Source organism: Ixodes scapularis, unplaced genomic scaffold (assembly GCF_016920785.2).
Source record: "Ixodes scapularis isolate PalLabHiFi unplaced genomic scaffold, ASM1692078v2 PGA_scaffold1__304_contigs__length_218370807, whole genome shotgun sequence".
Lineage (NCBI taxonomy): Eukaryota > Metazoa > Arthropoda > Arachnida > Ixodida > Ixodidae > Ixodes > Ixodes scapularis.
The window spans coordinates 122,668,042-122,679,310 of NW_024609846.1; the positions used below are offsets into that span (position 1 = coordinate 122,668,042).

General features: G+C 47.3%; 2 pseudogenes; both read left to right on the forward strand.

Annotated features, from left to right (window-relative positions):
• The first annotated feature begins 2,164 nt into the window (after positions 1 to 2,164).
• Positions 2,165 to 2,991, forward strand: LOC115310769 (annotated as a pseudogene).
• Positions 2,992 to 3,451: 460 nt separating this feature from the next.
• On the forward strand, positions 3,452 to 8,458 carry LOC120839222 (annotated as a pseudogene).
• Positions 8,459 to 11,269: the final 2,811 nt, after the last annotated feature.

The following is an 11,269-nucleotide window of genomic DNA, read 5'->3' on the forward strand; positions in this document are numbered from 1 at the left end:
TTTTAACGGGCGCTAGCCGCTGGTAAAACTTTAAACAAATGCACATAATATTTAGAATTGAGATCTTTATGTCATACTACGATAGAGTTATAATTTATTATAAAGTTAGTGTTAAAGGCAAATTTTTAAAGCCTCTTTTCCTCCCCAGTCCCAGCGTTTTATATCTGACTCTCCCTTCCTTTTGCGAGTCTCCTCGGCAGCCCAGCCTAGCCGCCTACTCAGTCTAGTGCCTCGCACTCAGTTCCTTAGCATCCTTAGCATGTCTCTAAATATGTTTTCTTGCCACCTGTCACTCCCTGAAAGCCAAGGAGGTTAGTGTCCTTTGGTGAGCAACACGTAGTCGTTTTGTGCGACAACTGCGGTTACAATAGAGGCTCAACGTCATCAATCGATAAGAAAAAAAGGATGCAGTACATGGAGCCAGGTAAAGACTATGCGGTCCCAAAAGAAACGAAATCCAGCCAAGCGGCGAGGGTTCGAGAAGGAATTAGCCTGTCGGAGCCGCAAACTGTCACAAGCTAGAGTTACTTGAGCGATCGCTCAGTGGGCGATCTGGATCATCTGGACGACAGGAACGGTCAGGCATCAGGGGATAGAGATCAGGGTTCGCCCCGGTGCTACAGACCAGGGTTGTAAAGTGCCTAGGTACAAGTAACTGTAAATCGGTATCTAGGTACGTTTGTTGTACCTGAGGTACAAACCTAGGTACTTTCATTTCTCAGTATCTGTATCTGTATCTTAGGTACATTTTCCAGTAACTTGTAACTAAGTGAAGTTACTTTTTACAGGTACTTTTCTATTCACTTCGTCAAAATCATAGAAATATAATATAACATGTAACTGAAAATAAATTATAAATACAGTCGTAAAGCAAGTTAACATCACGTAGTTTTTCCATGCGATAAATCGAACTCAAATTTTGCACTTTACAAAGCTGAAAATGTTTTTGAAGAAAAGAAACTGGGAGGACGATTAATCCTCGCCTTTAAGAGTTGAACGCGATAAAGTTATCGGGCCCCGTTCGCATGGCCTTCTCAATCGCTTCTCATGCTCTTGAGTCACACAACGACCTAATTCTTATGATACAACACTCCCGGTGCGATCGAGGAGCTTTTACCAGTGCTTTGGTGCCAATTTACCCAGCAAGGTATATTTATGTGTTTGCTCGGCACGCGCAGACAACACTCGATGCCATAATGCCTTCACCCTGACACAGACAGACATCGAGGCACTTTAATGACGGCAGGATCGCAGTGCCATTCCCAAGCCCTCCGTTGCCTAGTCGGTAGCATGTCTGGCTCGCAACCGAAGGGTCGTGGGTGCGATCCTGCGTAAATTCTTAAACTTTTTCCTTAAGGCAAATGAATTAGTTTATGAAGTGGGATTATTTGGAACATGCGGCGACAATTAATTCGTGTGTCTTTAACCACCTTCATTCCACGCGTGACGTCACGTTTCACATGAGCGTTGTGGGTTGTTTGAAATTCCCGCGCGAAGTCAAGTGGCTGTGACGTCACAACCCTATCGACCATTCAGGAATTTCCCGTCACGCCACCGACGCCACCGACATCCGACGGATTTTCTGTGACACGAGCTCCTAAACGCGCTCGCGTTGGAATATTATCTTCCTTCCTTAAAACATTGACCTCAATAAAGCACGTTTATCAAACTTGTTTTTGTGTAGTACATCCCAGCATACAAAGGATTTACTTCCAATAATAATGTGACAAATTTGAGAAAAATACTTGACGTGAAAATAAAAAGTATCTTTGAAGTAACTGTACCTGTACCTAGGTACATTTTTAAGCGAGTAGCTAGATACGCACCTAGGTACATTTTCGTATCAGTAACTGTAACTGTATCTTAGGTACACTTTTTAAGCAACTTTTACAACCCTGCTACAGACTCGACGACTCCTAACGAAGTTTGAATGAGCCTTAGCGCCACAAGCGAAGACGAAGCTACGTCCGACCAGAGCTTTGGATTTGATGGCACAAGCAAAAAGGAAGCGACATCGCATGACGCGAGCCCAGATGGGCAGTCATCAGATAAAAAGAGCAGAGGTGAAACGGCATCAAGTAGCGGTTACGATTTGAAGAAAGAGCAATTCAACTCTGCCGCCAATGACGATGATGACCAGTCCGACTTTAAAAGCTTTAAGGAAATGTGCAGTGGGCCCACAGTTTTTGATCAGGATACGACCCGAGGCCAAGTTCTGTTGGTGATCTTGGCATATGTTGTGTCCGCCGGCCTGTCTTGGAGGCAGACAGAGGGTCTTTTAAAACTAGTCAACACTCTTTTTGGTAATTTGGGAGCACCAAAATCGACAATTTTTTTCCGGAAAGTTTGAAAGCAAAACCATAGAGGCCTGATAGATTGGCATTTTGTTTATTGCGACCGTTGCTCTAGGGCATTTGACGTCTGTAAACCTCCCCTCCGAGGCAAAAACACGAGGTGCTCGCAGTGCAACGCTCTATATGGAGCAGAGCGAATGGTGGCTGATGGGACATGTTCCATCATTTTCAATCTACAGAAGCAACTGCATCCCCTGAGGGAAAACTGCAATAAGGCTCTGTGGGACAACCTGGAAAATATGGCACATAGGTTACATGACATATTCACTGACCTGGCCGACGGAGATCTTGTGAGTAAAGCACAAGAGAAGTTTGGCTGCACCATGCACCATCTGACGGCTAGCTTTAGTACTGATGAATCACCATTTTTTTAATTTAGCAAAAACTCTATGTTGCCTATTCACATGATGCTGAATGAGCTGCCCCCATTCTTCGGTGGCAGAACCTTTTGCTTGGCGGAATCGGGTTCGGCAAACAAAAGTCAGATATGTCTCCCTTCCTCAATGGGTTCGCCGAGCAGTTTAAAAAAATATTGGCCCACTCGAGTGGAGTTGCCACAAAAATGGACAGGCTCTTTCATCTAAGGTGTATGCAGTGTGTTGCATTGCAAATGTTCCTGCTAAAGCAGCAGTGCTAAATCAGAAGCAATTTAACCTGTACTGTGACTGCCCGTGGTGCTGTCACAAGAGAACACTGGTCGGAGTTGTGTATTATTTTCAGCTATTGCCCTTTGATCTACAAACTGCAAACCCTCATTTTCAGATGCCGTAACTCAATTGAAGCCTGTTGCGAAATAGTGTAGTGTTGCCGGGCTCAGTATTTGGTTCTTACATACTGGTGATATAATTATTTCAAAGGAAAGCCTCTGCTAAATCATGTGTTGCTCTGATGTCACCCTAATGGTCGGTTCGAGGTTCAAATTGGTACCCTATCGACCAGTGCCATCAGAGTGCACTCCTAGTTGCTTACAGTAGTTGCAGCTGACCGTAAAATCAACATAGAAGAGCTGGATTCATTGTCTCTAGCCGTGATTGAACCTTCTTGTTGTGCAAAACTGTGCATGGTTTTCACCTGCGCTATGCGTGGACTTAAAGGTCATGTTGGTAGCCACTGGTAATCTTGCTCTTCGCACAGGTGTGGGCTGCGCTAATTTGAAATGCATTAGCTGCCGTCGAAGGAACATTACTGCACCTCGAGCAGTTCTAATAGTCAACTTTGACGAGCGCTGACGATTATAAGATTATTGCCCCAAGGTGTGAAATTTATCATCAGTGCAGCCGACCAAACACAAACGACCGGAAGCCGTAAGGCAGTTCTATGCGTGGAGCCATGTTACAGCAGCGGAATCACCGAAGTGGGGAATGTTCACGTTTGTCACTTCTCCACAGCGAGATTAACTGACCTAAGTTGTCAAACCACGCTTTTCAGTAATTTTGCCTGGTTAACTAGTCCGCTGCTGGAAGCACAAAGGTAGGCACTGTCTTAGTCTTAGTTCATGAAATTCAGAACAAACCTCCGATCGCCCAAAGTGAACTTGTCCACCGGAGTAGTTGCGTAGACCAGGAGGCGGCCACTGTTTGAAGCAGCGGGCAGGGTGGCTGCGAGTCGGATTTCAGAAAGTTAAGGGGAGGGGGGGAATAGTTCCAGCAAAATCAGACACAAACTCCCACTGGTATGATAAGGACGAAAACAGAATATTTGTTTATATGTTTAAGCACCTGTCGTGTAACTATTGATGCTCTATAAGAGAAAAATGTAAACCTGCATTAAAGCTGCTAATTGACGTGCAACATTTCTATTAGGAGGAGCTTCATCTAGAACTGTTGGTACTAGACAGACCTAGCCACACGCGTTTTAGGTGCCAATAGAGTAGGGCTTTTCGTTTTCGGGTTTTATATATCAAAGGGAAATGCATGAAATGTGTTATCTACAGGAACTAACGTCAGCAAAATCTATAATATAAGAATGGTGCTCGAGAGCGCAAGATCTTTTCACCTTCTGACCAATTCTGAAGCGAATCGATGCCCAGGTCACGCAATACAAAGACGCTTTTCACCATCAAACAGGTGACTGAGAAAAAGCTTTGGAGATAGATCCAGCATTGTTCTTTTTTTATTAATTGAGCTGATTTTAAGATCGTGGACAGATCGGGGTTAATCCGATTTTTAGAAAACCAGCTCAGGGGCGAAAATTGGGTAATATCGGGTTTCACATGAAAACGAAGAACCATAAGTATACTCCATTTCATGTGAAACGATTATGGCCGGGAGAGTGTATGCATCTGGGAGAGTGGGAGGATGTGGAGGGGGGGGGGGCATTTTTACTATTGTGCCGGGTGCCTAATAAAACTGCCTCGAGGGCCGTAGGTTGTTGATCACAGGCGTAGAATGTTAAGCTGTTTGCTCTAAGCACAACCAGCACAAAGGCTAAACTAGATGTCACAAGTATGACTGCCCAGCATGGCTGGTCTAGATTAATACATGCAAATATTTTTAACACTTTTATATCCGAGTAAAAAAAATTTGAAAACGTTAATTGTACGCACCACATGATTGGTAGTCCAGATAGTGTTTATTCGAGCTTTGAGTCAAATAAAAGTGCAGATTCACTTGAGCCCAAGAATCACTTTGCAATGAGACTGCGTTCGCAGCTCTGCTAACAAGTCTTTACTGGTTTGCACCAAACAGATTTCCCGCGACACCACGGTCGCCGAGCACTACAAATATGACAAGGGAAAAATGCAAAGACAAAGCTGAACCTCCTGTATTCTGAGCTTACTCTGACTCCTTGTAAGAGAGTGATCATACATTATATAGCAGTTCAATATTTCTTATTTTGTAGGCACTCTGAAATACCCCCACCGCTGCACTGTGACTGAGCGGAAACACGGGGGAGTGCCACAGGACACGAAAGCAGCTGTGATGACCAGTACCACAAAGCATGGGATGTATGGGCCGATCCCCATTGCACGACTCCAGGGATTTGACTTGGTTTGGAGCGTAGTGCCGGACTACGTGCATTGTCTGCTTGAAGATGTCACTAAACAGCTGACAATGGCGTGGTTCTTGAGTACCGGTGCTGCATTCTACATCGGAAAACAGATGACTGCCATAGATTGTAGGCTCGCGAAGATATGTCGCCGAATCATTTTGCGCGCTCAATCTCTCAAAACGAAAGCGAGCGATCTGGAAGGCTAAATAATGGAGGTACTGGCTAGTCTATTATGCTATGCCCTGCCTTCAGAGAATTTCTTCCAGTCTAGTACTTCGTGCACCTCACACTCTTGTGTCAATCAAAGTTTCTCCTCTGCACAAGACTGTTAGCAGGGACGACATTAGGACTGCTGAAGTGCTTATAGACCTTTGCAAAAAAGAGCTCTCTGGCCGCCGCCATTTTGGGAATTGAGCGGCCCCTACCAGCCAGTAATTTCTGCCACCTGACTGAGCTGTGGAAATCCGGTCAGCGTGGCTCCTCACCTGCATTGTGCAATCAGAGTTCGCCCGATTTTCTTGGAAGTTTTTACTTTATTTGCCTGTTTAGATGCTTACCCTTTGTGTGTTATCTTCCACTGTGAGAACTACAGAACACCAGGGCTTAGGGTGCCTACATGTTTCCGCCCGGAAACATATAGGCACCCTACCAGGGCTCGTTGCCTGAACTGCCTTCGCAGGCAACGAACGAAGATAGCGAACGTCAAGCTGCACGCAATGCAGGCAGTTCAACGTTCTTGGAGAATTATTTCCGTTGAGGTAATCTCCAAAAAGCCCTCCCGGCTATGGTCCGGGTTTCGCGAAAAATAGCTGTTAAGGTTTGGTCCGGTGTGTGGGGACAGAATAGACACGTTCGTTCATTTGCTTTGAAGCTGTCCAAAAAAGCGGCTCTCTTCAAAACGTGCCCCAAAACACGCCGGATTCCGTCCGATCGTCGTAAAGTGACTATCGTCGACACTGTATATTGGATATGCTGTGTTATTTGAGACCTTTCTCAACTAATGTTCGGATAACGCGGCACCGTGGGGTACGTACCATATATGTTGTTCGATTGATGAGACTCGTTGAATTTCATGTTGGGGGCGGGAATATCCTTGAAGTTCGGATATCCTGTGTGGTGAAATATTCTCTCTTATTCAGACCTTTGTAGATTGAGCCGGCTGAGTGTACTGTGCCGTAAAAAGATTAACATAATATGAAACAGACATTCCAGTTGCATTTGTTCTGTCGCGACGGGCTCACAAAACAGCTTTCATTTCTTTGTTTTTCTTCCCAAAAATAGTAAAATGCATTCTTAAAAACCCTGACAAATTATATTCGCCGTAGAACACAAAATAAAAAATAGAACGTGGCAATTTAGCCTCTACCAGCGCACGGAAGTGCGCGTTCGGAGGTTGCCACAGCCCACTGACTAGAAAACCCACAGCCCAGCGCAGTCGGGCAACACTGTCGTACCCTCTCAAAACCAGGGACGCGCGCTATCAATCGCTTCGTTCGAGACTGCCGCTGGAAAGGTCTATAGAGCGCAGCTCTTAGGCGCCCGTTTCCGTCGCCGTCGGCGTAACCGCGCGGTGCATTATGGGACGCGTGACGTCACTGGTGACGTCATTAGGGAAAATGACGTCACGTGACGTCACATGTGACGTCACAAAGACTGCCCGTGACGTCATCGTGATGCCCTCATCGTCACAGATGACGTCATCAGTGACGTCACTAGCGGAAACGATTCCCCTCTAAATCTAGCGGAAAAAAATTTCCCCACTAAATCTAGAGAAAAAATCACCCCGCTAAATTTTGCGCAAAAATTTTCCCGCTAAATCTAATGGAAAAAATTCCCCGCTAAATTTAACGGAAAAAGTTTTCCCGCTAAATTTAGCGGGAAAAATTTCCCTGCTAAATTTAGTGCAAAAAATTTCCCCGCTTAATTTAGCGGAAAACGTTTTCCCGCTAAATCTAGTGACAATAGGGAGTTTTCGTAGATAGTTTTCGCCGTCCCGCAAGGCACTCCGCAACCCGCTACGATAGCGGGAACTCCACAGTCAAGGCTATCGGCGCGCAGGCGCAGTAGCAACTTCTTCGTTGCGGAACGCTTAGCGGAGGGGGCAGCGCGGTCTACGAAAACTCCCTAATTTCTCGCTAAAGTTAGGGGGAAAATTGCCCTGCTGAATTGCCGCCAAATTTACATGCGATGCTCTCACCTAAGATGTGCATTTTCTGCGACTTGGGTTAAGCACACGTCGATCCACACCCATGTTAGTAGTGGGGAACTTTCCACCTTCTCCCCTTTGTATCCTTCCCTCCTTCTCCCCAAGGGCAACGCTCTTATTCGGCGTTACAGGGGATTGTAAACGTCTTTATTTTTTTGCACGTTTTCTTTAACATGTATCTGCCGTCTTTGCTTCAGCTGCAGAAACATCAAACATTCCTCTGCTTGTGCATTTGCCAAAACGTGTGATGGAGCTTGGTCACTAGTGGGCAACATCAATGTTCGCGTTTGAGAGAGCAAATGGTGTGCTCCTGCACCTTGTCACCGCTGCGAAAGGTGTCCCTTTGCAGGTTGCCGAGAAATAGGTCATGAAGCAGACCCTGGCAAGAGTCGGTGATGTGACCGACCTCCCAGCTAGCTTTGACCAACTGTTTCGGACGTTTATGAAGATTAGGGATGTGCCTGAGAACGGTGTCTTGGGCATTCCACAGGTACTCTCAATGACAAGCGATCTGCATGGTCTTCTTGAGTGTCACTTTGGCCAGGTACCCACTTTTGAAAGGCATCTGAGAGGAAGGGTACAGGGCTTTGAAGTCCACGGCTGCGAGTACACACGCCCCAAGAAGACGTGCACATTGTTTGTAAAGATGCAAGATGGCACGTACTGCGAAATTCAGACTATTTACAGAAACAGATAAAGCGGTGAGGTACGTTTTGTTTGTAAAAGCCTCATTATTGAAGACTTCGACGCTGGTAGTGCCAAGTACTTGAACAAGTGTGTTGTTCCTCCCAATAAGCAGAGATTCGTTTTGTTCTTTTCTAACGAGCTTGAAGGTATCTGCATCTTCATTGCCTATGAACATGGACCTTATTTGTGTAATATGCCTAACTTCTACAAAAAGGAGTAAATGCAGGGAGAGTAAATTCACTGCAATCGAAGTTGCTGGTTCAAGGATTTCTTGGTATGAAGAATGCATGAGCAAGGCACCAGCAAGCATGAGCACTTCGCCTGGATAGATGCCCCCATTGAATGCGAGCACTCGTGTTAAGCAAGCTAGTTTTTCTGCTGTTGTTATAAAGGAACCCTCGAAGCCGCAACTTGGGAAGTGGTGGATTTATAAATGCTTGCTGCTATAGAGAAGCCTAGAAGCCTCGAAGTGGCACCAGGCATTTTGCCAAGACTTGGGCTTGTCAAGAGCTAAGCCCTTTTGCCAAAACGTCCAACACTACTCTAAGACTTCCAGGACATTGCTTTTTTTAAAATTCTTGCTGCCAGCACCCCATACCCGTCTACACTTCACCTACCCCTATGGTGAAGTCAAGGCTCAAGATACGGGCTGTCACGTCCTATCATGATCCACATAGAAACCATGGGGTGTTTAGCTTCGAGGATCACTGACAGGGATGGGCAAACATGATTCGAATTGAATAGCATTGTGTTATTAGTGAATTTGACGTGCAACGAAAGCCACAACATGCTGTACTGGCTTTCTTCGCAGTGTTAAGAATAGGAAAGACACCGGGCTGTTTAATTCGAAGAATTATTTGCCCATACCTAATTGATAGGCCCCCGCAGGGGGCACCTGTGAAAGCAGGTGTTTGGAGAGTGGCGTCTCCACGGACCCCGAGCCCCGCAGGTGGCGCCTGCACCTTAGGTGCTAGGTGCTTGGTGAGTAGCGTCACCACGGACACCAGCCACGTGGGCCACCATACCCGCGCGCAGGGGGCACCTACTTTGGTCGGTGCTTGGTGAGTGGCGTCACTGCGAACCCCGAGCCATGTGGGTTCGCCCACCCACGTCTGGCTGTGCGTGGCGTACCCGTGCCCGGGGAAAAGGGGACCCTGGTGGTTGAGCTGAGCCCGGGGTATGTTTGGACCCTTCGGGGCCCCCTGGGCGAGGCAATACACTGGTTCGGCCCCTGCTTCTCGTAGACGGGTGTCCTGGCTTGGCCTGACCAGGATGATTCAGTCAGTCACCTCTTCTACCCCCTTCTTCCTTCTTTCACTTTTCCTCCCACCTCTTTCTCTTTTCTTCTACACTCTCTTCCTTCCTTTTTCTCTTTCTTAGGCAGCAAGGGCCAACCTTGAGTGGAAACAGGACCTGTCCCTGCAACCACACTAGGGTATAGTGCCCGGGGAGCACTGGTAGTGTAATTGTGTCAGCCAAGCCTTTCTTGCTATGGCACATTACCTACCCCCTTGTTGGGCTCCGTGGTGGGCGGTGCACCCGGGCACTGCACTTTCTTTCCCATCTTTATGGGTCTGCAAAACAAAACCTTCCTCGATCGGGCTCCGAAAAGAGTCCGCACCGAAGCATGTACACTTGATGTTCCATTAGTAGTTACTCCGCAGTATCCAAAGTTTTTTGGTGATGCACTCAGAGACTGAGAAACCACTAAGTAAACTGTCCCCTTTTCTTGTCGCGAAAACTCTAGAGGGCGTTGTGGGAAAGGCTTTTCAGGCTAAAAAGATGACATCAGGTGGCCTCCTCGTAGAGGTTCACACAAAGATCCAGAGTGATGCTCTACTAGCATTGAACTCAGTCTCCGATTACAAAGTCACCGTAACCCCCCACCGCACACTGAATACAGTACAAGGCGTAATTTCTGAAGAAGGCCTGTTAGAAACTCCAGAAACGGAAATTGTAGAGGGCCTCTCCAGCCAGGGTGTGATCGCCGCACGGCGCATCACACTTCGACGTGACGGCGTGGAACACAAGACAAAACACATCGTACTGACCTTTGCAATGACCACCCTTCCACAAGCTGTCAAGGCAGGTTACCAGCATTGCCGCGTTCGGCCATACGTACCAAACCCGCTGCGCGGCTTCAAGTGCCAGCGCTTCGGCCACGGCTCGCGGAGCTGCCGCGGATCTGACACGTGTGCGAGGTGCTTTAGCAAAGAGCATCTCGCAGATCACTGTGAGAACGATCCAAAATGCAGTAGTTGCGAAGGGAAGCACGCTGCGTACTTTCGGTCTTGTTTCTTTTGGAAGCAAGAAAAGGAAAAACTTACATTGAAGGTCCAAGAGAACGTTCCATACCACGAGGCAAAGAAGCGTGTCTTTTTTGCCTCACGTGGCTCATATGCAGAGGCTGTGCACAGGGGACCTGCATGGCCGACGGTGTCCACGGGGACGCAGACATCTTCGGATGACCTGCGTGTCCCGTCGGGGTCCCCCTCCGCCTCGGGAGTGGTGCGGCAAACACCGCCCCCGAGCTCTAGGAAATATGTGGGCGTGCCCACACCCAGTAAGGAGCAGGGCTTGGCGACCCTTGCTCCTCTCACTGCCCTGCCCCCCAAAGGACGGGGTATGGCACTCCGCCCTTCTGGTACCCAGAGGATCCCTGGTCTGCCAACCAAACCAGCGGCATCCAAGGGTCAGCCATTGGTGACAACCACTGACGAGCCAATGGATCAAAGTGGGCTCAAGTCCGACGAAGACAGGTTCATGTCGGGGTCGGAATGTTCCCTTCCTGGCACTGGTGGATCCACCAGTGAGCAGAAGGGTGCCACTAAAAAGAAAAACACTCCTCGTATGAAGTTTGATTTTAAGACCTGAAAATATATCCCTTGTCTGTATGTACTTACGCTTTCCTTCACTTTTACGTGTTTAGTTTTTTAGATTTCGTTCTTTTAAATTATCGCTTGCATTATGCAGTGGAACTGCAGAGGTCTTTTCTGTAATCTAGATGGTGTGAAGCTCTTGCTGCAGAGGC